General features: G+C 34.5%; 1 protein-coding gene across 1 annotated transcript in view; it reads left to right on the forward strand.

Annotated features, from left to right (window-relative positions):
• Positions 1-24,524, forward strand: part of LOC138691404 (opioid-binding protein/cell adhesion molecule homolog) — a 1,391,213-nt gene that overhangs the window by 703,381 nt on the left and 663,308 nt on the right. The window lies entirely within an intron of this gene.

Raw genomic sequence — 24,524 nt, forward strand, 5'->3', positions numbered from 1 at the left:
GTCTACTCGTAATAGTTCTGGGCTCACTGGTTCACAGATCTACGGAATCATTATTATTATTGTTGTTATTGTTATTATTATTATTATTATTATTATTATTATTATTATTATATTCCAACTCACATTTATAAGCAGAGATATCACTTAACATTTGTGGCAACGATTTGGATTGTGGTTCTAGAGCTGGCTTCTGCTTTGGTAGTCCTGCAACAGTATAGAGCTCGACATCAGGCTGGGTTCACGGTCAGTTGAAATTTGCACTTTACTGAGTTACGTCAGGTAGCTGAAAAATTAATTTTCGACTTAAGAAACAGGCTATTGTCATTAAAAGGATTCATTAACATTTCATAACCTACGTAGTATATTTTTTCACAACAAAGATTGGTTTGTGCCCATAAAATCTTATAAGAAAACAATATTATTTATAATAGGCCTACTTACCTTTTTACATGTATGTTCAGTTTTTTCTGCAGTAACGTTCTTCTTAGAAGATGAAAATGTTTTTGTTTCAAATGGTTAAACATATTAGATGCGTTATTAGCAACTTTCAAAACTTTCAAACACAAATCACATTTAACTGTTTGTTTTCCACTCTTGTGAAGTATTTCCAAGCCCTTCTTTTTGGAGGCGCCATTACTGAAACTATGAAATTTATATTAAATTAACACTTACTTACTGGCTTTTAAGGAACCCGGAGGTTCATTGCCGCCCTCACAAGAGCCATCGGTCCCTATCCTGAGCAAGATTAATCCAGTCTCTATCATCATATCCCACCTCCCTCAAATCTATTTTAATATTATCTTCCCATCTACGTCTCGGCCTCCTCTAAGGTCTTTATTCCTCCGGCCTTTCAACTAACACTCTATATGCATTTCGGGATTCGTCCATACGTGCTACATGCCCTGCCCATCTCAAACGTGTGGAATACTAAAACATTATTATAGATAAATCGCCCATCGGCGCGTCTCAGTCTCATCGTTTGCACTCGTTGTATTTCAATTTGGTGCCGCATGTTAATTGTTATTACACAGTTTGATTTCGAATTCCAATTCAGCCAATCAGAGCAAAATATTGCTTGGATTGGACATTTAAAGGTTGCACAATTGCGCAACTGTCCATCTTCATTGTGCCATCTCTTAGGGAATTAACTAAGCTGTCTACTGTGGATTTTTTGTTAATAATAATAATAATAATAATAATAATAATAATAAATTCAATTAAAAAAACCGATACATTTATGAAAAACCGATATATTATACGGTATATTGTATCAATTGGGGGGGGGGGGGATCTCCAAGAAAGTTGAGACAGCTGAGCCACCTCGTAAGAAACCGAGGGTGATAATATGAAGTAAGAGGCTATCAATCTATATTACAAAGTTATTATTTTATTATTATTGTTATTGGCAGCTTCATTGTAAAGAATATTGTCCGAGTCAACATCAATAAAATAGGACTACATAACACTATCTTTTCCCTGGATGTGTCACATTATGTTTTTTCCTTAGTTTGTGACTTTGGAGAAATTCTAATAGCCTGTCTGCATACATCCATAATACTGTATATACTCGTAACAGTTCTATTTTTATTGATGTTGAGTTAATTTATCTTGTTTCTAAGGTCGACATTGTTATGTAAATCTCGAAGAGGCAGCTTTACAATGGAACGTATAAATTTAATTTCCGTAAAATGATTTTTTCTCTGCTTGTATTCAACGACTAATTCTCTGGACTATAAATCAACAATGACACCGCCATCACTTTATCCGAAATTAATTTGAGTTTTTGGAAACTTAGGACTCGTGTTTTGAAGTTATGTATCTCTTGGATAGTTTATATCTAGTTATTTTTGTTATATAACGGTAAGTAATGTCGTTATTTTATGGGGTTATTCTTTGAGATATTTCAAACAAAAAATTCTAATACAATTTTGCTCGTTTTTACTTCCTTTTCGAGATAAAAATTGTTGTATATGAAACATTTCATAGCGTGTATTGCGAAAGCCATTGCCCAATACTGTAGGCCTATGCTTTGTTAATTTAAAGAGAACAGTTATTATGATAATGAATTATTGAAAGAATTTTAGTTTTGTCCTTTAAATGCGCAGAAATTTGATTTGAGAACCAATGTAACTTTTCCTTCTGCAAATGAATTTTATAATGATAAGCGTGTGTGCTTGTTTTTTCTCTGTGTGTGTGTGTTTGTTTTTTTTTTTTTTTAGTCAACTACTGTCCGAAGACAGGTCTGAACCTCACAAGTGATACCAAGAAGGTACCATTAATAAATAAATATATATCAGGTGTGATATATAGAAATGTCTTACAAGAAAATTATTCACATAAATTAAAATGTACAGTTAATGATATGATTTACAATATAAAACAACGAAAATCTGCAATAAAGCAAAAATATTAGGATAAAATTAAAGTACACAATTAAATTATAGTTTGAAATGAAGTACAGTAAAATTGACACCGTAAAATCTGTAAAACTAGTACAGAAATTTCCTGTTTTCTTGTTGGAACTCCAAATTTATGACCGTATGATACGAATTATCTTGATATGGTTCTCTTGCACCCACCATTAAACTATACTACATAGTTCAGCTCACTTCAGACCCTAAATAATAAAATTTTCAAATAAACTTCATGTCTATCAATTTTTGACAAGAAATTCGGAGCATTTGAATTATAATTATAACAGGACGGAGCACGATCACATTAGAAACATTATTAATTGCACTAAATGGGAACTCAGGCATCAACTTCCTTATGCATTCTTTTAATAATTATACATGAATCATTTTGCCAATCTACTATCCAGAACAATAGATGTAATTATCCCTCTTCATACACAATAGTGAATTCCTGTTGTTGACTCGATTCAGCAGATATATGGTGATTTCTTTAGACTAGGAACAAGTGCTTTGAAAAATTATTATTACTTTTCTAATCAATTAGCCTTCATCAGTAAACAATATAACGTACGTGAAATTCATAACACGAGAACATACGAATCATTCGCAGTAATATTGAGAGAAAATGGGACTTTAGAGAGATTGTATCAAGCAGGGGCGGCTCGTCCATAGGAGCTGCGGAGCTGCAGCACTCCTTGCTTTGACAGGAAAATAAAAATACTATTTGTTTTAATTTGTAGAATAATTGTTACAGCTTTTATTGATAAATTGATTTATATTTCATTTGGCATGGTATATGTACTATTATCTTATGCATAATCTTTTTGCGCGTCGACTGTACTGGAATTGACACTGCATTCAAAGTCGTCCTGGTATCTGCAGGGTAGACAGCTCATAGAGAATCTGTCTTGCTCGGTCAGGGGGTAGAGAGGTGAAGGGAAGCAGAGTGAAACTGCCGCTGTTTAAAACCCATATTTCGCTGCAGTGCCTTGCAGAGCCAGGCCATTCTAGGGAAGATCTTTCCTCCACTCCCACACCGCTGTTGTAATGCTACGTCAAATGGATTCTCTATTCCCTTGAAACTTAATGACAACATTTTTATTTTCTCTTCACATACTTATTGTTGTAGAATCTTATCGAGTTAATATAACGAAATTAATATTCTCTTTTGCCTTATTATTACGTATATATCCAGCCTCCAGCAGAACCTAATATTTGCCGTAACTGAAAATGATTGCACGAATAGAATCCTTTTGATATAGCACGTAAAATACGAAAGAGACTTATTTTCCAGTTTTAGAAAATTGTTGACCATCATACCTGAGTGTTGCTTTGGTGTGACGTCTCAGTACTGTAACTTAACCAGTGCAAATGTGCAAGCATGAGTGTGTGTGAATTACAGAATATTAATTTTATTTTTCTCAACTTTCCCTTGCGGAGAAGATTGATGTAATGAAGTGAAATTAAATGGTCGTCCGTTACCAGACTTAAATCTTACTCAAGCTTCATCCATCCGAAATAGTGCATATATGTAAGGAAGTGTAACAATGAAATTTACGCTAAGCATTTATGGTTACGTGGATGTGAACAAAAAAAAACTATATTTTGTTTTCTTTGCCTCCTTTTCGGTGGTGATCCTGCGTGGACTAGGAGTGGTGTGACAGATTTAGGACATTTGCCCCTAAAAATTAAAAAGCACAAATCTTCGCAGTCTCGCCTGAAAAATGTTGTTTCATTGGCTATGTTAGGCAAAGCTAATATTGCTGCGCAATTAAATGAAGCGAACAGGACAAACATTCTCAGACATAATAAAGAAGTGAGAAAAAATCGTGAAATTATTTTACAAAATATTAATTGTATCAAATTTTGTGGCCAATATGAACTTCCCCTTAGGGGACATGATGAAAAAACGATTCGAAGAACCCTGGTGTATTTCGTAGGTTGCTACAGCTCTTAAGTAATATAAAAGAGCCTCTCAAAAATCATTTGAAACATGCCACTGTTTAAAGGTAATTCTAAAACAATTCAGGATGAACTGGTAGATTGCATGTTGAGTGTCTGCCGATTTGAAATTCAGACTAAAATCCATTGTATTCGTTTTTCTTTAGCGATTATGGAAAATAATGCCACAGAAATCTCCCAATTAAGTCTGGAAGTTTTGATTTTTCGATATGTAGTGCAATTATATTAGTCCTATACTTATTAGTAATGATATCACAAGTGAAATTTGTATGTACCAAAATCTACTGCAGCTCCCCCAATCCACAAGTTCACGAGCCGCCACTGGTATCGAGTTGTAATGAGGTAAATTGAGCATATTCTAAAAATATGGGTATTTTAAAATTAAAAATAAATGTTAAGAATATTGTCGTGCGGATGTTTGTTAATGAACTTCCAATTAACTATTGTTATATTTTGAACCTAAGTCGCCACGGTGATTTAGTGGCTAACGCGCTTTGACTTATATTGTGAACTCGAGTTCGAACCCCGGCGTGCCCCCAATTTAAAACTTGTGTTGGACAAGTCCGTAGTCCAGTAAGCACAGGAGCTTCCTCTGTGGCATCCCAACAGAATTCCCTCGTCTGTAGCGTAGACCTGCCTCCTATGGCGTACTTTGGGTAACGACTCTGTCGGTAAATTGGTCCACAGAACTGACTTCATAAGGGTGAATGACGTATGGCAAGTACTTGGAATTAGTAAAAAAGAATATTCTGAACCTTTTAATTAACATTGACATAATCGCCATTAGCGAATCCCTGTCTCAGGGTATGATATTCGACCTCACCATCAGGTTTGAAACGTACAAAGGACAGCCTGAAGACGTACATGAGGAGAAACGAGCAATCTACGTTCCAACCATCCCGTATTATAAAGATAAATACCAACTTCACGATATCAGTGTTACGGGATTGATGTTTGGAGCAAAAGGAACTATACGTAACTTCTCTTCTCAATTCTGTAAGACCCTAGGACTGCACAAATCTTTTCTGAATGAACTGGCCCTCCTCATAATTAGAAAGTCAGTCAAACTTTTACGGAACCACCTATATGGACTCTAATTCAGTGTACTGAAAAAACTGACGCACCATTATCATTTTTATTTTTCTTATTAGCTTTTATTGCTTCTTTACTTGTAACTTTTTTTATTCTGTAAATTGCCATTCTTTGTTTGTTTGTTTGTGTACTTGTTTACTTTTTTTCTGACTCTGTTATCTCTCATCATCTATTTGTTCTCGTATTGTTTTTGTATGCTTTATCTAATGGCAGCCTCTAATTTGAGGAAACTTAATCAAATAAAAAATAAAAATAAATATGAGGAAATACATTCTTATATACTGAGAAATTATCTAACAATATGGTAGATGTCGAAGATGATGATTGATGAACTAATAAAATTTTTTGTTTCATATTTGAAGTTTGAAGATATCAAGTTTCTTGGAATTAAGACTTTTTTTTTTTTAATATTAGGAGCTCAATTGTTGAAGACTTGTTATCCATATTTTCCTCTTGCTCTCTAGTATTTCAAGGTATTTCTTTTTGTTTTCTGTGTAGTAGGTTAACTTTAAATTACTATTTGTTGACATTCTCAAGTTCTTACTTGATTGAGACATAAAAAATTACCAACATTTTGAACTCTTATATATGCAAACAGAATAGAGGAATTTGCTTCATAGAGGCGACTTTATATTGCAAGAATTAATTACTTATTACTTTAAAATTTGTAAATTCAACATGAATTTAACGTATTTGCGAGAGATTTTGCCTTTCTTCGTAGTATTTTTCAGCGTGGATAATGCTGGTACGTGTGCTTTTCATGGCCGTTTCATGACTGATATTTGACTCATAATGCTTACAAATAAAGACATGGGACTGTTTGTAACAATGTCGTTTCATGGTTCAGATAAACTGTATATTTTCCTTATACTTGAATTAAGACTTGATGTTGGTGTTGTTAGTCACTCAAGTAAGGGAAAAAAGTAGTGATGCTTGGAAAAATTCTTGATAAAAATGTGCAAAATTTTAAATGCTTCATTAAACAAAAGAATACACCATGAAGCTATTAGAAACAGAAGAAATATTTATAAATGTATTTCCGACATGGGGAGAAAGTTGGAAAGATGTGTTTGCCATGTGATGTACCTGAACTAGGACCGATTTACCTATATTTTAACCGACTGGGATCCATGAATCGGAAGCCTAAGGCACACTTATCTAGCAAAATTGCTTTAACCGAAAAAGTTTTTGCTGAAACATGCTCAAACATGTTTTTTCAATAATTATAAATATAGGAATGCCGCACACTTATCTAGCACGATATAAAAACGCTATACAGCATGTTTAAGCAAGTTTAAACATAATTGAGGGAAGTGCAGGAACGGTGTATAGCACCGATTAAGCAAGTTTAAGCATTATTAAGAAAAAAGCAAAAACGTTGTACAGCACGATGCAGCAAGTTTGAGCAGAGTTAAGACTGCTCGTCGCACGAACACTGACCATTGTTTGAAGGCAAAACATTTCGTTGTGCACATGCGCTTGGAATTTGCAGAGCAGATAGAGCAGAGGACAGAAGCCGAAGGGGTAAGGTACTGCTGATTAGAGATGGGATAAACTGTTCTTTTTAAGAAATAGTTTCGACTGTAACTGTTTCATGAAAGAAGCTGTTTCAAAATAACAGTTTCATAGGAATATGTTTACAACATCAGTGCCGACTGTTCCAAGTGTTCCAACTGTTTCAACCTCTCATCTGCTTGGGAACATGTTTCAAGGCCCTTGAATCGTCTTTAAATCACCTGTTCAGTGTATTATGATAACGAAAAATAGTTTTCGTAGGTTACTGTTAAGGTTACAGTAAATAACTACAATTCAAAATAATTCGATTTTAGTAAAAATAACGCCTATAACCCTAGGAGCGCTTAATAACGATGACATTAGCCGATGATATTTTTCGCGGTATATTAATAATTAACACTATGTCAGAGCACCATGAACATATTCTCCATGAATGGACAGCTAATAATTAGTTGATTTATTAGGGAATTTGATTTGTACAATTAAATTGCGCGATCCTACATAGGCTACTGTTGCACGAAGGCCGTATGGAACATGGACCTATTATATCTTACTTTCGATTGGAGGTCAATGATAGCGCTACACGTGGCCTTTGCAGACAGCAAAGAAGAGGAAAACTGTTTAGAAATTGAACTGTTTATCTCTTGGAACCATGTGGAACGTTAAAGTGATCACTGGAGCAGTGTAACATCCTTTGGAACAGTTGGAATAGGTTATATCACGAACAGTTTGAATTGTGAACAGTTTCAAAAAAACTGTTCCAACTTTTTTTACCCATCTCTACTGCTGATAAAGATGTGAGATGTCACTCCAGTAGGAGCATGAGTGGCGAAGCGTGAAATCAACATCAAGGCATGCAGTATGCAATTACTTTTATTTCTCTCAAGAAATTGGGCGTAGCTAGACACCATTCTTTTTTATTATTATTGCTATTATTACTACTACTATTATTATTATTATTCTTATTATTATTATTATTATTATTATTATTATTATTACTATTGCTATTGCTCTTATTATTATAATAATAAAGAATAAAGTTACATTGTTTAACATTCAAAATGTAATTCTGTGGACTACCAGTATATTTATTTATTCGTTTATGTGAAATGCAACCGCTGTTAATTTAATCACTGGTCTGTCCCGAGAAAATATCATTTGCTTCTCCTCAAAATTCGAATGTCGGAAATGTTTTAATTGAAGTTTTCCCACACTGTCACACCTCGTTACAGTCATCCATTTTTACATCAAATAAAACAACAAATACATCTTTATCATGACATTGACCTGAACGAAACTTTAGTACTGCACGTGTCACGAAATCAAGCTACACTGAAAGCTAAATTGTGAATGGTAAGTAACAGTGTCGATTTTGCTGTTGTGCTGAAAAATATCACTGTCGGAATAACCATACAAAATAAACGTTCAAGCTGCCAGAAATCTGTAAGACAACCCACCACTACTGTATAGCATGCATCCTTACTCTCAGCTTTTATGGCACCCAAACGGACTGGTATTTCACCCTAACATACCGTTTTTCTGCTCGGCGCTTTTCTGAGATCTGTAAACAGTAATACACCTCGAGGCTTCAGAAAGCATTTTCGTCAAACGCTGCATACAGGGTATATAACTGCATGCACTCTAACCTGTTATATTTAAACTAAATACAGCAGTATTTAACATTTTTGATGAAAATAAAACGCGAAAAATAAATGTAAATATAATAATAATAATAATAATAATAATAATAATAATTTGAATTACAGAGTATGTATTTTTTTTAAATAACAGGGCATGCAGTGCAGTTTACTGTTCTGGGTGGGTGCTGAGTGGACATCTAATAGTGCATGTATTAAAATCTTTGTATTCTTTTTTTAATCAGTACATAATTCGCGAAAAAAAATAGTTTCGTTTCTTTAAGGCCCGAACCCGACAAGCATAGTGAATTTCAATCCTAGTCCATCCAGTGCCATAATACTACAACCACATTATCCTCCACCGCCATTAGAAAACTTACAGTATTTATGTTTCTGTTTTTAGTCTGCCATGACTCTAAAGTTCTTGAAAAAAAAAAAACAAACGTTTTTGTTTTCAGCAAAACCGTTTTACAGCAAAATGCTTTTTGGGAAAACAAAATTGTTTTCTGTTACAGCAAAAACGTTTCTGCTTACAGCAGTTTTGCTAGATAAGTGTGCGCCCAGCCTAAATGTGTGTTGGGCTGATGAACTGAAAAAGAACTCCGGCAGTCTGTGGTCAAAATATAAGGATCCTCATATGTGGAATGTGCTCGATAAACGAGACGTTTCAAAACTGAAGTGCAGAACAAAAAACATTGTAAAATACTACACGAAACTTCCCAGTATAGCTACCCGGGAACTTTAAATTGAAGAAACTCTACGAAGTACAATGCCCTTGTCAATTTGAAAGTTTTACGGGTTAATATCCATTCTGATTGGAACAATATTTATTAACTTGGAAATAATATGTTAAATACTTGAATCAGGATATGAATGTTGGAAGTTCGTTAGATCTACATATAGCTGGAAAAGACTACCACTACTTAAAAAATCGTGCCTGTTTATGATTATAATGATGGATTAATCAATAACAGAGGGAGGCCCGCTGAGTGTGTTTGCAGTAGAATAGTATATCCGATCTGTTTACTGAATTTTGGTATCGAGTTTTCTCCTCTCTAGCATTCCCTACATCTGTTGTTAGTTGATATTAATGATAATGTGTTTTATCGACATGTGGTTGGAAAATGTTTACATTATTCAGTTCCTGTACGCAATTGGTACTGGCTGTTATATTACATCCTCCCTTGAAATATATTTTACTTCCTGCCTATGATCCTCGTCATTGAATTGTGTAATCTATTATTATTATTAGTAATACAGTATACAGAGCCTAACTGTCATAATTATATGACAAGAAATATAACATGTCTCGGTACAAATTCAGAAGGCCCGGATTGGAATCTGACAGAAAATTAGACACATGATTCCATTGCCTGTAGTCGTGATTCCTTTATTTTGTATTCGTCATCTGTTCCTTTAGGATAAGCTATGATGAACATACGATTAGAAAATGTTGTTACTTCTGAATAACTATTGTTAAATAGACTTCGTAAGAAAATAATGTGAGGAATGAAAGTGCCAAAAAGCCCAATTATTTAAGCAGGTGTTTATGACTATGATTATTGTTAACATTATTGTTAACGTAATATTTATATTCCTAATTTAATTCCCGAAGTAAATCCCGAAAGGACTGAGTATATGATTATGTCTCGTGACCAGAATATTGTACGAAATGGAAATATAAAAATTGGAGATTTATCGTTCGAAGAGGTGGAAAAATTCAAATATCTTGGAGCAACAGTAACAAATGAAGAGTTCGCGGGAAAAACGATGAATGTAACAGTTTTCTTAAGGTTGATGTCATCTAATTCAATGGATCACTGCGAAATTTAATGTTGTTCTTATGAAAAATGGTAAAAAGGAGAATTATCACCACGAATACAGTAATCCTTTCCTTTATTTTCTATAGAAACAGCACTACGTCTTGCAGTTATAGACTCAATTAGATCATTATCTAATTCTTAACAGAAATGTGATGTGACATACATCGTTTTTCCCGCGAGCTCTTCAAATATAAATGACACTTGAGAGGAAATTAAACGCAGAATAAATATGGGAAATGCCTGTTATTATTCGGTTGAGAAGCTTTTGTCATTAGTCTGCTGTCAAAATCTGAAAGTTAGAGTTTATAAAACAGTTACATTACAGGTTGTTCTGTACGGTTGTGAAACTTGGACTCTCACTTTGAGAGAGGAACAGAGATTAAGGGTGTTTGAGAATAAGGTTCTTAGGAAAATATTTGGGGCTAAGAGGGATGAAGTTACAGGAGAATGGAGAAAGTTACACAACGCAGAGCTGCACGCATTGTATTCTTCACCTGACTAATTAGGAACATTAAATCCAGACGCTTGAGATGGGCAGGGCATGTAGCACGTATGGACGAATCCAGAAATGCATATAGAGTGTTAGTTGGGAGGCCAGAGGGAAAAATACCTTTGGGGAGGCCGAGACGTAGATGGGAAGATAATATTAAAATGGATTTGAGGAAAGTGGGATATGATGGTAGAGATTGGATTAATCTTGGTCAGGATAGGGACCAATGACGGGCTTATGTCGGGGCGGCAATGAACATCCGGGTTCCTTAAAAGCCAGTAACTAAGTTAGTAAATTTATTTACCTGGTAAGTTGAGTATTACTGAATATATACAGAGCTTTCAGCAGTAAAAGTTTTCGATTAGGTAAATGCCGTCAGCCTTTAGTAATGTATGTAGATGGAAAGCGACTACCGAGAAAATAGTATACACTTTTATCCTGGATCGAACATGAGAAAGTTTTGTGTTGCGCAGTATGAACAGATAACACGGGCTAAAGGGACATCAATGTTAGGGCATTAATATACACCTGGCTTCCATTCAATGCAGTTCAGTTTCTTTCGTGGCAGTCCAGTAAATATTAGAAGAGAAAATCTTTAGCAACGATATACAACAACGTGTCCCGCTTAGAGGGACTGAGAAATAAATGCTCACCATTTGAAATCAGAAAAAGGAATTGATATGATTTACATCTGACAAGATGGGAACGGGGCGCAACTATGTTCACAAAGCAGCGATCCTTTTTTTATCTGCTGCATCTTACTTGACCGCGGGGCGCAACCATGCCCTGCCCAGTTTTTCCGCCGCAGCTCTGGTCAGAAGATAATTGGATGATCCAGTATGTTGTTATTCTTTTGGTTATCGAAAAGAAAACCTTTTAATAATACTTGCGCGTTTCTGATTCACTTAACATTTTGTAACATATCTTAACTGTACGTTTATGCGTCTGTAGAACAAACACATTTTTTTAAATGATATGAGGGGGATAAGCAATGAATTGCATGGCAGCATATTTAACTATTGCTATGACATGACTTTTAATAATTAAAATGCTTTTAATGTAAGTACAGTTCCTAATAAGTACACTAAATAATTGCACGATTTAATTATTTTTAATCTAAAAAATCCTAGATCGACCTACCAAACTTTATAAAAAAAGAAAACCGTGGCCTTCGATTTATTGCATAATGACAGAAAAAATATGAGCAAATATTTTATTGAGCAAGCTAAAACAAAATTAATAGCATGTAATAAATTGACTATTTCGTTTATATGACGTCATTCCATTTTCGACCAATGAAGTGTAATGACATTATTAATTCCAACCAATCACAGTCAGACATCGCGATAATTTTTGCAGCTAGATTTATCGCTATCAATTTATCGCATGGTTGTTCTTCTGTTTAGTCAGTGTCGCCAACTGTTTCCCCGTAAATCGATGAGCATGAATCCATTAAGATTCAACTACACGGTTAACTTTTCTTTCAACTTTATGCATTCAAGCAATGAATGCAAGATTAATATTTAATATTAATATAATATATTTACGCAGTGAAGACGACGTTCAAAACGGCACACCATATAGACACAAAATCTTCATGCCTCTTAATTGAACGTACGTTTTAAACTTGATTCTTTCAATATTCTTCCCAGATTGCATGCATACGCGCTTGGAAAATTAAACTGTGTAGTTGCAGCTTTAGTTCCGTTACACACTACAGCGAGAATGTGTATGTCACTCTATGGAAAATTCTTTCCTGTAGCACGGAGTAACGCTCGAAATAAGGCATAGTTGACATTGGTCCCACTCCCATAGGTAACTTAATTTAGCTTATCAAATTTGTATTACATGAATGAAATTAAACAATTAATAGAAAGTCAGATGTTCAAATTCCATGTCCATTGTAGGCTATCTGAAGAAAATTAGGCCTACACTGCTTCAATCAGATTTGATACCTGTTCTTTCAGAAATTCATTTAATTAATGTATGAATCAGGTTACTTGCAATTATATTATAAAATGTTTAAATTAAATTATGATTTCAGCATATAATGAAAATGTATTTCTGTTATAATAATAAGAGAAAAGCGCAATATATGTAATTAACATTGTCAAACCTGTATTTCGCTTTTCGTAATTGGCATTACTGAATAACATCCAATTTCTTTATTTCAATAATCGATATTAATCTATTTCAAGTTTACAATGTCTGAATAGGTTAAGTATTCCTAAATATATAAGCGAATTTTAGGGATATATTATTTACATTTTTCTTTTATTCACGAAATAGTCCTAATAAATGTCACTCGAGGTCTGAGATTTGCTAGATAAATCCACTCGCTTTTCTCGTGGATTTATCGGGAAATCTCTGACCTCTCATGACATTACTACAGATAAAAGCATGTCGATGGTGTTGAACAGCAATCTCATAGGTCAGAAATTTCAACAAACTAAATTTTCACTTGATTTCTATGAAATACATTTTCTTGAATCTTCTGCAAATACATCTGTAGTCAATAGATGGATACAAACTCCACAGGAAGATATTTAATTATCCACTTATGTCATACAATAGTTTAAAAACTTCAACTGCATTTAGGTTGGTACCATTGAGAACCAAAAGCAGCATGTTCACACGACAGTCCCTGAGGCCAGTGTACAGGGACCGCACACATACTCAAGGCTGCGCTTTCTTCCCCTCCATTGTCACTTAATGTTGTTCACGTGAATGCTCAAAGTCTGTTGTGTCATTTTGACGAATTTTGTTCGATCTTTTCACCTTTAGACATTATTATCTCCGAATATTGGTTCATCCTAATCTTCCTTCCACTCTCGTAAACCTTCCTGGCTATACGCTTTGCCGTAATGACAGAGAGGGCAAGAGAGGAGGACGGGTGGCTGGTTACATTAGATCCGATTTGCAATCTAAAATTATTCATAATTCTCCAAGCCAGTACTCTGCCAAACCCGAATTCATGTTCATTGAAATTTGCACCTTATTTACAAAATCTCTAGCGTGTGTCGTATATAAACCCCCCACATATATATGACATAGATCAGTGATGTCAAAGCAAGCGCATTTTTCTGACCTTGACGTCGTACGCGGGCATTAAGCGCTAGGTATGCTAGGAGGAATAAGCAGCCTGTTGGATTAAGAAAACAGTAGTGCATAAACTTCAAACGGAAAGTGAAATTTTATGTCGTTATTTTTATATGGCTTCTTTCCGTTTGTTATTTTCTATATTGTCTGTAAAACAAAAGTACTAACACCTATTTCCTAGCCTAATATTGCAGTTGTGTTTTAAACGATAATAACATAATAAAGAGTAAAGAAGGAATATTCACACAAATTCCATAATAACTACAACTATACTGTACTAAGTAAATTAAACACATCATTCATAAAGAAAGTGTTATCCCAAAGAAAGACACTGAATATGACATAAGTTGAAATTGATATTGATGGTATATTTAGCCTTATAAAACTAATCAAAACAATATTATAGTACAAAGCAAAGTTGTCTAGGTATATGTTTTAACAGTAACTAATATTACATAATAAAACTCTTATCGCATTATGCTTTTAGGTGATATTGGTGCCCAACTTTCTGTTATAAGAATATTAAATTATCTCGAAATCTGCTGAAGCTATAGAGCTGACGTTTTACCAACACATAGACACATATCTTTTGTTTGTGATGTAACAGTATTTGCTTTGTTAATTCATTTCCTTACAAACATTTTCCATGCGAATATTTTCAAACATTTTAGTACACTATCTTCAGTAATATGTATTTACGATATATTAGATTTACCGGTACGAAAACATTGTTTTAGTACCTGTAAGGCTACTAAACAAACATATCTGAAAATTTCACTTTTCTGTAAAGAAGTTGAGAAAATATTCCTTTTGAATAAAAAAGCAAACTTGTGAAAAATGAACATTAAAATTAAAACTTACATTCTTATAATGCACTTATACTTCTCAGACAAATCTAAAAATTAACATGGATACAGTTTTAATAAGTTCTCTTCCCTTTATCCATTGAATCAGTGCTGGCCATCCCTGTATATAGCTCGACCAAGCGAAATATACTACCTCTTTGGTCTGTCTCTTTCCTTTCCACTGTAAAGCGCTCTTCTGGGCTCTAAAGCGCGCGCTTGCTCCTATGGGCATCAGTTGACATCACCGACGTAGATGATTTCGAAACCTCCTTGCTAAACGTAACGCCGCAATATGAGAACGTTATAATCATAGGTGACTTCAATTCAAATTTACTTGACTCACATACTAGTAAGACTAAAAGACTTAAATCATTCTTCCAGTGCCTTGATATGGTACTTCTACCCCTAGCTCCCACACATCATACGGAAGGTACAGACACATTACTGGACTTGATAATTACTAAAAATAAGGACAAAATACTAACGCATGGACAGTTGCCTGCACCAGGACTTTCAGGGCATGATATCATTTATCTATGATATAATCTGCAGTGTCCTAAATCGACTCCCAGAGTAATTACTTACAGGGATATTAAAAGAATAGATGATATTGCACTGAAAGAAGACGCTGTACAACTTCCATGGCACATGATCTGGACATTACGAACTGTAGACGAGAAAGTAGACTTATTCAATACGTTAATACTTCAACTTTATGACAAACATGCACCATTAAAGACCAAACGTACCCCAGCCCCTTGGATGACGACTGAAATACGTAGCTTGATGTCCGAACGCGACTTGGCGTATAGAAAATACACCCGCAACAAAAACGACGGATATTTTAATTGCTATAAACACCTCATAAATAGAACGACTCAACTAATAAGAAACGCTAAACTCAAATACTCCTACAAACTTATAGAACCCAACACAACCCCTTCCGAGTTATGGAAAAATCTGAAGGTTATTGGGCTTGGAAGGGCTAGTGAACAAGCAGACATTCCCATCCCACTTGACCGCTTGAACGAACACTTTGTAAAGGATCCCACCTTAAACGACACAACGAAACAAGACACAGTTTTGCCTGAATCAGCTCCCCCAAGTCGAGACAAATTCTATTTTACCGATGTCACTCCTATTGACGTAATGAAAGCCATCCGATGCATCAAGACGAAAGCCCAAGGGCGGACAACATTAGCATAATACTTATACAGAAAATACAAGACATAGTAACACCTACAATTGCACACATATTCAATAGTTCCTTAATCATTTCAACTTTCCCTAAAATATGGAAGCAAGCTTTCGTTCTTCCTCTTCCAAAAGTCAAAGTTCCCACCGACCCGAACGGCTATAGACCAGTAAATATCCTGCTAGCCATTTCAAAAGCACTGGAAAGAATCGACCTTCAATGCTACATCTCTTCGCGCTTAGACTGAGTAAACGACGCTATAGATAAATTGAACGAAGACATTGACATGGACAAAGAAACTCCATCTTAAAATCAATCCTGGAAAGACACAAGCAATTATATTAGGACACAAACGGCAAACCGACGCTGTAAAACAACTTGACATTTCCCTCGTTAAAGTAAATATAGTGCATATCCCTTTCAGTTCTTCAGTAAAAAATCTTAGCATTCACATGGATAATAATCTCAACTGGGACATGCAAATCATAGACACCTGCAGAAAAGTATATCCAATTATCCATGCGCTGAAAAAGGTAAATGTTCATCTCCCCTCTTGCTTAAAAAGTCCCTTGTGCAGAAACTTGTATTTCTCTATTTTCACTATGCTGACATTTTACTGACTGACCTCTCCAGCCACAACAAAACGAAACTTCAACGTGTTCATAATTTGTGTGTACGTTTTGTAAGCAATGTTCATAAATATGATCATATTACCCCATCCCTGGAAGCAATAGGTTGGCTTAAACTAGATAAGAAAAGAAATTTACATTCACTCCTCTTTCTCTTCGAAATCTTGAACGCTTCTATTCCTTCGTACCTGTCGTCTCGCTTCACTTACCTTTCTTCCCACCATAGTCTGAACACACGCTCTCGTCATGAAACAATACTAACAATACCATCCCATCGCACCTCCTCATACTCATCCTCTTTCACAATAGCTCTGCCAAGACTCTGGAATTCGCTACCTGCTAGCATCAGGGACTGTCGAAATAAAATTGAATTCAAACGCAAACTTACTAGGTACTTGGTCAGTAATTGAAACTCGTTTAGACATGGTTTCCTGTAAATAGTTTCCTTAATCTATCACAAAATATTTCAATATACGGTAATTTCATCACTATACAATTTTATTATTCTAGGTTTAATTTGTAATTCAGTACATATAAAATATTCTTTGTTTTTCTATGACTATTACACTTTTACTGCTTCATACTACTTTTGATCAATAAAACGGTACGAAAGGACGTCTTTCAACTAATCATGGCTGCTTATCGCACAATTTTATCGCGTCCCTAGCATTTGTTTAATTTTATCGCTTCCCTAGCATTTGTTTATTTTATCACTACCCTAGCATTTATTTCTTTGTTTTCCAACATTTCAAACTGCACTGATCTGAATGTAAAAAAAAAAAAAAAAAAAAAAAAAAGCGGAAAATTACAAACCACTCTAGTCGATGCACAGCACCTTCAAATATGACTCGCATTGGCATTCATGATCAAGAATTATTAAAGATCACTGGTCATAGCTATGCATCTTCCCTGAAACCCTATTTACAAATAAATGAAGAACACCATTCGGAAATCCTGAATAAGTTGACGAATACACCATGTACATCAACAAGTTCACTTCTTTTATACACACGTCCAGTATAGCATCAACTGAACTACCAACCACTAAAACATTCAAATTTGAAAATTGTATTTTCAATAATTTTTTCTTTTAAAATTATTCATGTTTATTTTTTATTTCATCATCGTTAATTAAGACGTTTCTTGTTTATTTCATCATCCCTAATTAAAACTTTTCTAACACTTGTTTATATTATTTAGGTTATGTATGTTATAGCTTCTGCTATATGATATTACGGATAGTCACGTATCAGAGATTGGTTAATACTAAGATTTATTGAAAATCATCTGTCAAGTGACGTTGATTACTGGGATCCGGATGATTGAAGTGGAATGCAAATGTTTTTATAAAAATGAAACTGAATCAACAAAGCCTTCTTGACTAGTAACCGTCCACAAAGTTCAATGAAGATTCCATAGTTGGCACAACTGATAACAAGAAAACAGCTAATCGTAACACACTACAGCCATCAAGCGTAATATTTGTAATGTTGAGGTGGTACAATAATACATTTGAAGATAGTTGTATTTTCGTAAGTCAATTAATATTTTATTGTATTGGAGTACTTTGTTACTTCTAATCTTTATGTACTTTCTTCTAATCGTGTAATAGTCAATTAAATCCCACTCGAGTTTTGATTTTCTCTAGATAAATCAAAACCTCTAGTGAGATTACTGTTGATAAATTATCTAGATTTCATTAGTCACGTAATCTTTCCATACTTTGATTTTTATTGTAATTGTAATTGTAAATTTAATACTAATTGTAATTTTGTTTGTAATTGTAATTGTAAATTTAATACTAATTGTAATTTTATTCTTCATATTATTGTTGGAATCTCCTGGTAGAGGGGCAGAGAAGGCTTGACGGCCTTATCTCTACCAGGTTAAATAAATAAATAAATAAATAAATAAATATAAATAAATAAATAAGTAAGAAAGTAAGTAAATAAATAAATAAATAAATAAATAAATAAATAAATAAATAAATAAATAAATAAATAAATAAGTAAATAAATAAATAAATAAGTAAATAAATAAAGAAAGAAAGAAAGAAAGAAAGAAATACGTTAGGTATTTTTCGACTATTAAAATGTTTTTACCCCTCAACTATAAAATTAAACACTTTGACATACGGGGATACTGTTCAAAACCTTCGACATTTTGGACACATTTTACTATAATATCTAATATTGGGATGTATCAGCAGGGTTGATGTACTAATACATCGTAAATATACCTTTTGTGTCGATTTATCGTTGGTATCGTTGTAAATATGATATAGACTGCATTGATGTAGTCTACTATTTATATCTCTGTGTCGACAGTTTTATACATTAGTATGGTGATATCGATGATACGAAAGTGCTTGTAGTATCTAAATATTGAATTAGCGTGTCAATGATGGTATCGAGAAAAATGTGTAATATTGCCATTTTAATGATGCTTTCAGACAGGATGACGTGTTAATGAGCTATACAATTTATTATAATATATAGCCTATGCACGGTGAGTATAATTTCGTTTTTGTACTACATACCTGACGCGGTTATTCCCATAAAAGTAAGAAATTCATGACAGCAGTTGGAGCTGGTACACAACCGAAAACTAACAAGCAGTAATGGGCTTGTCGTGTTCGTAATGGATGGACAATGGATGTCTAACCCAGCTATATTCAGTATGTGATCACATCTCAACTTAAGGTCACGCATAGGGCTGTAATTTTATTCCGTTTACCACGGTCATAAAATAATATTATTATATTACTTCCGCAGAATTATATTCTCCCATTTTATTTTACACGGATTCCATTAACCAAATTTGGTTGGCACTCCTATAGGTGTTGTATTTTCATACAAATAACGTTCCTTTTAAAAGACAGGTTTGGAATCAAAATCTACGAAATAGCTAAAAAAAAAAAAAAAGAAGAGTGAAAGAAAGAGCTTGAGGTAAACCAACATACAAACAAAGCTGGAGAGAAATGTACTTACTTACTGGCTTTTAAGGAACCCGGAGGTTCATTGCCGCCCTCACATAAGCCCACTATTGGTCCCTATCCTGAGCAAGATTAATCCAGTCTCTACCATCATATCCCACCTCCCTCAAATCCATTTTAATATTATCTTTCCATCTACGTCTCGGCCTCCCCAAAGGTCTTTTTCCTCCGGCCTCCCAACTAACACTCTATATGCATTTGTGGATTCGCCCATACGTGCTACATGCCCTGCCCATCTCAAACGTCTGGATTTAATGTTCCTAATTATGTCAGGTAAAGAATACAAAGCGTGCAGTTCTGCGTTGTGTAACTTTCTGCATTCTCCTGTAACTTCATCCCTCTTAGCCCCAAATATTTTCCTAAGCACCTTATTGTCAAACACCCTTAATATCTGTTCCTCTCTCAAAGTGAGAGTCCAAGTTTCACAACCATACAGAACAACCGGTAATATAACTGTTTTATAAATTCTAACTTTCAGATTTTTTGACAGCAGACTAGATGACAAAAGCTTCTCAACCGAATAATAACAGGCATTTCCCATATTTATTCTGCGTGGAGATAAATGTAGCCTATACAAAAAAGAAAATTAGAAAAAAGAAAGTATGTAAGAAATAAGCCGCCTTGGTAACTTATTTGGCAGAGCGCTGACTTACGACGATCACGGACCCGAGTTCAAGTCTCTACAATTGTAAAGTTGTATTTATGGTGAACAGAATCAAGGTTATAAGAGTTCTTCTCGGAGTTCTCCTTTCTTCCCTCCTCATTCCACCAACACTATCTACAATTTCTTTACATTATAATATCCATTTCGAAAAATATGGTTCCTATTGTGTTGTGTGCCATGGGAGCAACCGTCTGCCACAGTAGATATTCCTCGCGGTTTGTGCGAATATCAGTAGATGGCAGTGGTTGTGATTTCTAGGCGACTCATAATCCTGTATCACAGCTATCATTAAGCCCTCCGCAGGTCCTTACTCTCTTCCTGACGGGGATATAATGATTCGTAAACATATACAACTGTGAGGAAGGAGAGATCACAATCAGTGGCATAGTGTACGGATTTGAAGGCTGGAGATTAATGCGTAGTGTGGCGAAAGGTGGGACACGCAACTCATTCTATCATGGGTGCACAAGAAGCTTTCTTTAGGTTACAGTCAGTAGGAATGCTTCGTGTCCCGCCCGATAAGCATCTCTCTACTTCTGTGGAAATAGTAAATAAAGCGAAGGATAGATAGGCTAAATAATATTGAAAACCTGAAAGAAAAATAAATATAAAAAATTCATATAGACTCGTCCAGAAAAGAAGTGGCAAAATATATTAAGAACGATGTAGACAGTAAGTTGGCTAAAAATGAATGGGTGAATGAATGGGTAAATAGGTGGAAAACCGAAGTAAATAAAATAATGAGGAAGGATTGATAGAAAGAACGGTGGACGAGAGCCCAGATCACATATAGATTGCTCATTCCTATGTTAAAATCGGTTGCACTTTAAAGAGAACAACGGCCAGGATCGCCACCCGTCCGCCATAAACGAACACGAGATGGCAGTACAGTCGCTAATGCAATTCAAATGGGAGTTATGTCATGACTCCTTATGTAACCACTAGATGACAGCACAGTAAACCTGACAAAAGTTGTTGCCGTCAAAGCCTATAACGCCGAGCAATCTGGGTATATATGGTGTAGGACTAGAGGAATCAAGGAACACATGTAAATGAAAGAGAAGCATATATTATGAATTTTAAATTGTATGGATAAATTATTTTCACAAAGATAGAAAGAAAGAAATGAATTCAGAAAAAGGAAGGACTGAGCGAAAATATAAGGAAGGAAGGAGATAGGAAGAACATAATAAGATAAATCATAGTGGATAGATAGGTGGATGGTTGGTTGGTATGGAGTTAAACCGACGAACCAGTGGTCGGATGGAGAGAGTCGGATTTAAAGTAAAAGGGAACACAAAGATTAGAGGAAAGAGAAAAACAACTAAAGTGAAACACAGACAGAGATGGATAAACGAGTAGAAAAAAATTGTACTCTACTTTTTATTTAACATCTCTTTGGAGCTACAAACAATATTAAGATAGGTTGCATTGACTGCATGTCATTGATAGAGGATTTCAGAGTAAAACATCAGGGGAAAGAAAAATACTTAATGACAACTTTTTCTACCAGACATCCCTAAAGACCTGTTGAAGTTTGAACACAGATTCGTTATGGTGAGAAATTATCAGGAAACTCACAGACTTGTGGCTAATCGTAAGACGAAAACTCTAAAGTGATGGAATGACAATGACAAAACGGAATATTCATCAATCATCACCATACTAGCTACTTGACACCGACCACTAAAGATCTGCCGTGAATTGTTAAACTGTATTGAACTCCAACGACCTTAATCTTTAATAGTAGAGGAGAAAAATTCGCTCCGGCGCCGGAGATCGAACCCGGGTCCTTGGTTCTACGTACCAAGCGCTCTCACCATTGAGCTACGCCGAAGTCCAATCCACAGCACCGGATCGAACCCCTCTCCTCCAGTGTTTTTCCTTTTGTGGTCTGACTCCAAGTTGGGCATGTATGTTGACATGTTAAGTCAGCTACCATTATACAAGGAGCGCACTCAGTTGAGTGACTTGGTGGTCGGGATTCCACAGTAATATGCACAGTAATCTGTTCAGAAATATGCACTGTTGCTCGAATCTACGTAAACATTATTATTTTTTGGTCCTACAGAATACATCTGTTATGGTAACAATTACTATTCTGTAGGACCAAAAAATAATAATAATATATCTGTTATGGTAACAATTAATATTCTGTAGGACCAAAAAATAATAATCTTTACGTAGATTCTTCGAGCAACAGTGCATATTTATGTACAGATTTCTGTGCATATTACTATGGAATCCCGGCCACCAAGTCACTCAACTGAGTGCGCTCCTTGTATAATGGCAGTTGACTTATTATAGATATGTCAACATACATGCCCAACTTGGGGTCAGGCCACCAAAGAAGAAACACTGGAGGAGGGGGGTTCCATCCGGTGCTGTGGATTGGATTTCGGCGTAGCTCAATAGTGAGAGTGCTTGGTACGTAGAACCAAGGACCCGGGTTCGACCTCCGGCGCCGGAGCAAATTTTTCTTCTCTAATATTAATTGTTACCATAATAGATATATTCTGTAGGACCAAAAAATAATAATCTTTGCGTAGACCTTAATCTTGTCTGGTGTTTCCGTACTTTTGTAATGATTATTATTCTTATATTTGTTCTCTGACTTTGTTATTGAGGCCTATTACGTTTATGGTATTTTATTTGTTATGGAAAATATATAACTTCTTATAATGCAATAAATAAGCAACAATAAAACTAATAACAATGTTTAAAGAAATGGATCGACATCAAAAATAAAACTAAATTTATAAATAAGAAAGAACAAGTAAGAGCCGAAAATCTTGTGACTTATTGTGTATTTGATGTCTTCGAATAGGAAACCACATTATTCATCTTAAAACGCTCTTTACTTTTATTCGTTAATTAATTTTTTCTGTCAGGCTCCAGTATTTAGAATCTTACAACGATGTTAGTCTAATATTTACAAAAACAGATCAATTTCACGTCATGTTTTAATATATACTCGCACACATAAAAAGAGCACCTTAAGTTTGGATGACTGTCGTTAAAAGTGATTTAAGTTCTTGCTTTTATATTATACACAACTGTTTCCTTATTGTAACATGGATGTACTGAAATTACCTTACGTTTTTATAAAATAGTTCTGATGGATCATTTAATCTATACATTAAATATCACTGATATATGAAAAATGTGTAGTTTATTAAAATACTGGAATATCCCTTTTCATCCTAAAACGCTCCTAATTTAGTTCAGATTATGATATTCATAATTGTGAATTTGCTAATTTATGCTCACATAATTTTTACATTTGAATTGAAATTAATACATATGAATAGCTACCCGAAATGAGCAAATGCTCGTGCTCGGGTGAAGTCCAGTAGTCTACATAAATTTTACAGAGATCAAATAATAATGCTGATGATAGAAATAATAGTAACAACAACAACAACAACAATAATAATAATAATAATAATAATAATAATAATAATAATAATAATAGAATAATCGTGACGGAGATGATACGAAGATAGTAATATAAAATAATTCATTAATAATAATAATAGTGATAAAACAAAAATATTTACAATAATAAAATAAATACTAAGACGGATAAAATAAAATATAAAACCACTAGCGAGAGTTAACACAACTTAAATAAGCATATAATAACCGGAAAAAAATGACGAACTCGAAAATCAACAGAAAAGTTCGTTGTATCGCAGACGAAGGCAACCGCGGTATTGGCATTGTGTTATGCATTAATGGTAGTAGGGGGGAGCCGAAAGTCTACGTAACTGCCGTTCTCTTCGAATCTTCTCGTACAGTCATGGGAAGTTAATGCTGCAAAAAAAAAAATGTCTACGAGTCAAACTGTTCATTATTACCAGGATAAATAAAAATAATACTGAAATATATTAATCTAGTTTCAGTTATAGATCTCCCCTTTTGTGCAAGAGGTATCATATCAACATATTTTATGAATGGCGGGAAAATATAAATTTCAAGAACTCTCTAGTGACAAGAGATAGTGACAAGTACAATCAAGTGTATCTGTGGCGATGCTAAGAAATCATTTATTGGAGATATACACTGTTATTAATTAAGAAAATGATCTATTTATATTTATTACAATGTTTTATCTTATAGGTTACATGCATCAGATAAATACAATAAAAATTAGTACCATAT

The sequence above is a fragment of the Periplaneta americana genome, chromosome 16 (genome assembly GCF_040183065.1).
Source record: "Periplaneta americana isolate PAMFEO1 chromosome 16, P.americana_PAMFEO1_priV1, whole genome shotgun sequence".
NCBI lineage: Eukaryota > Metazoa > Arthropoda > Insecta > Blattodea > Blattidae > Periplaneta > Periplaneta americana.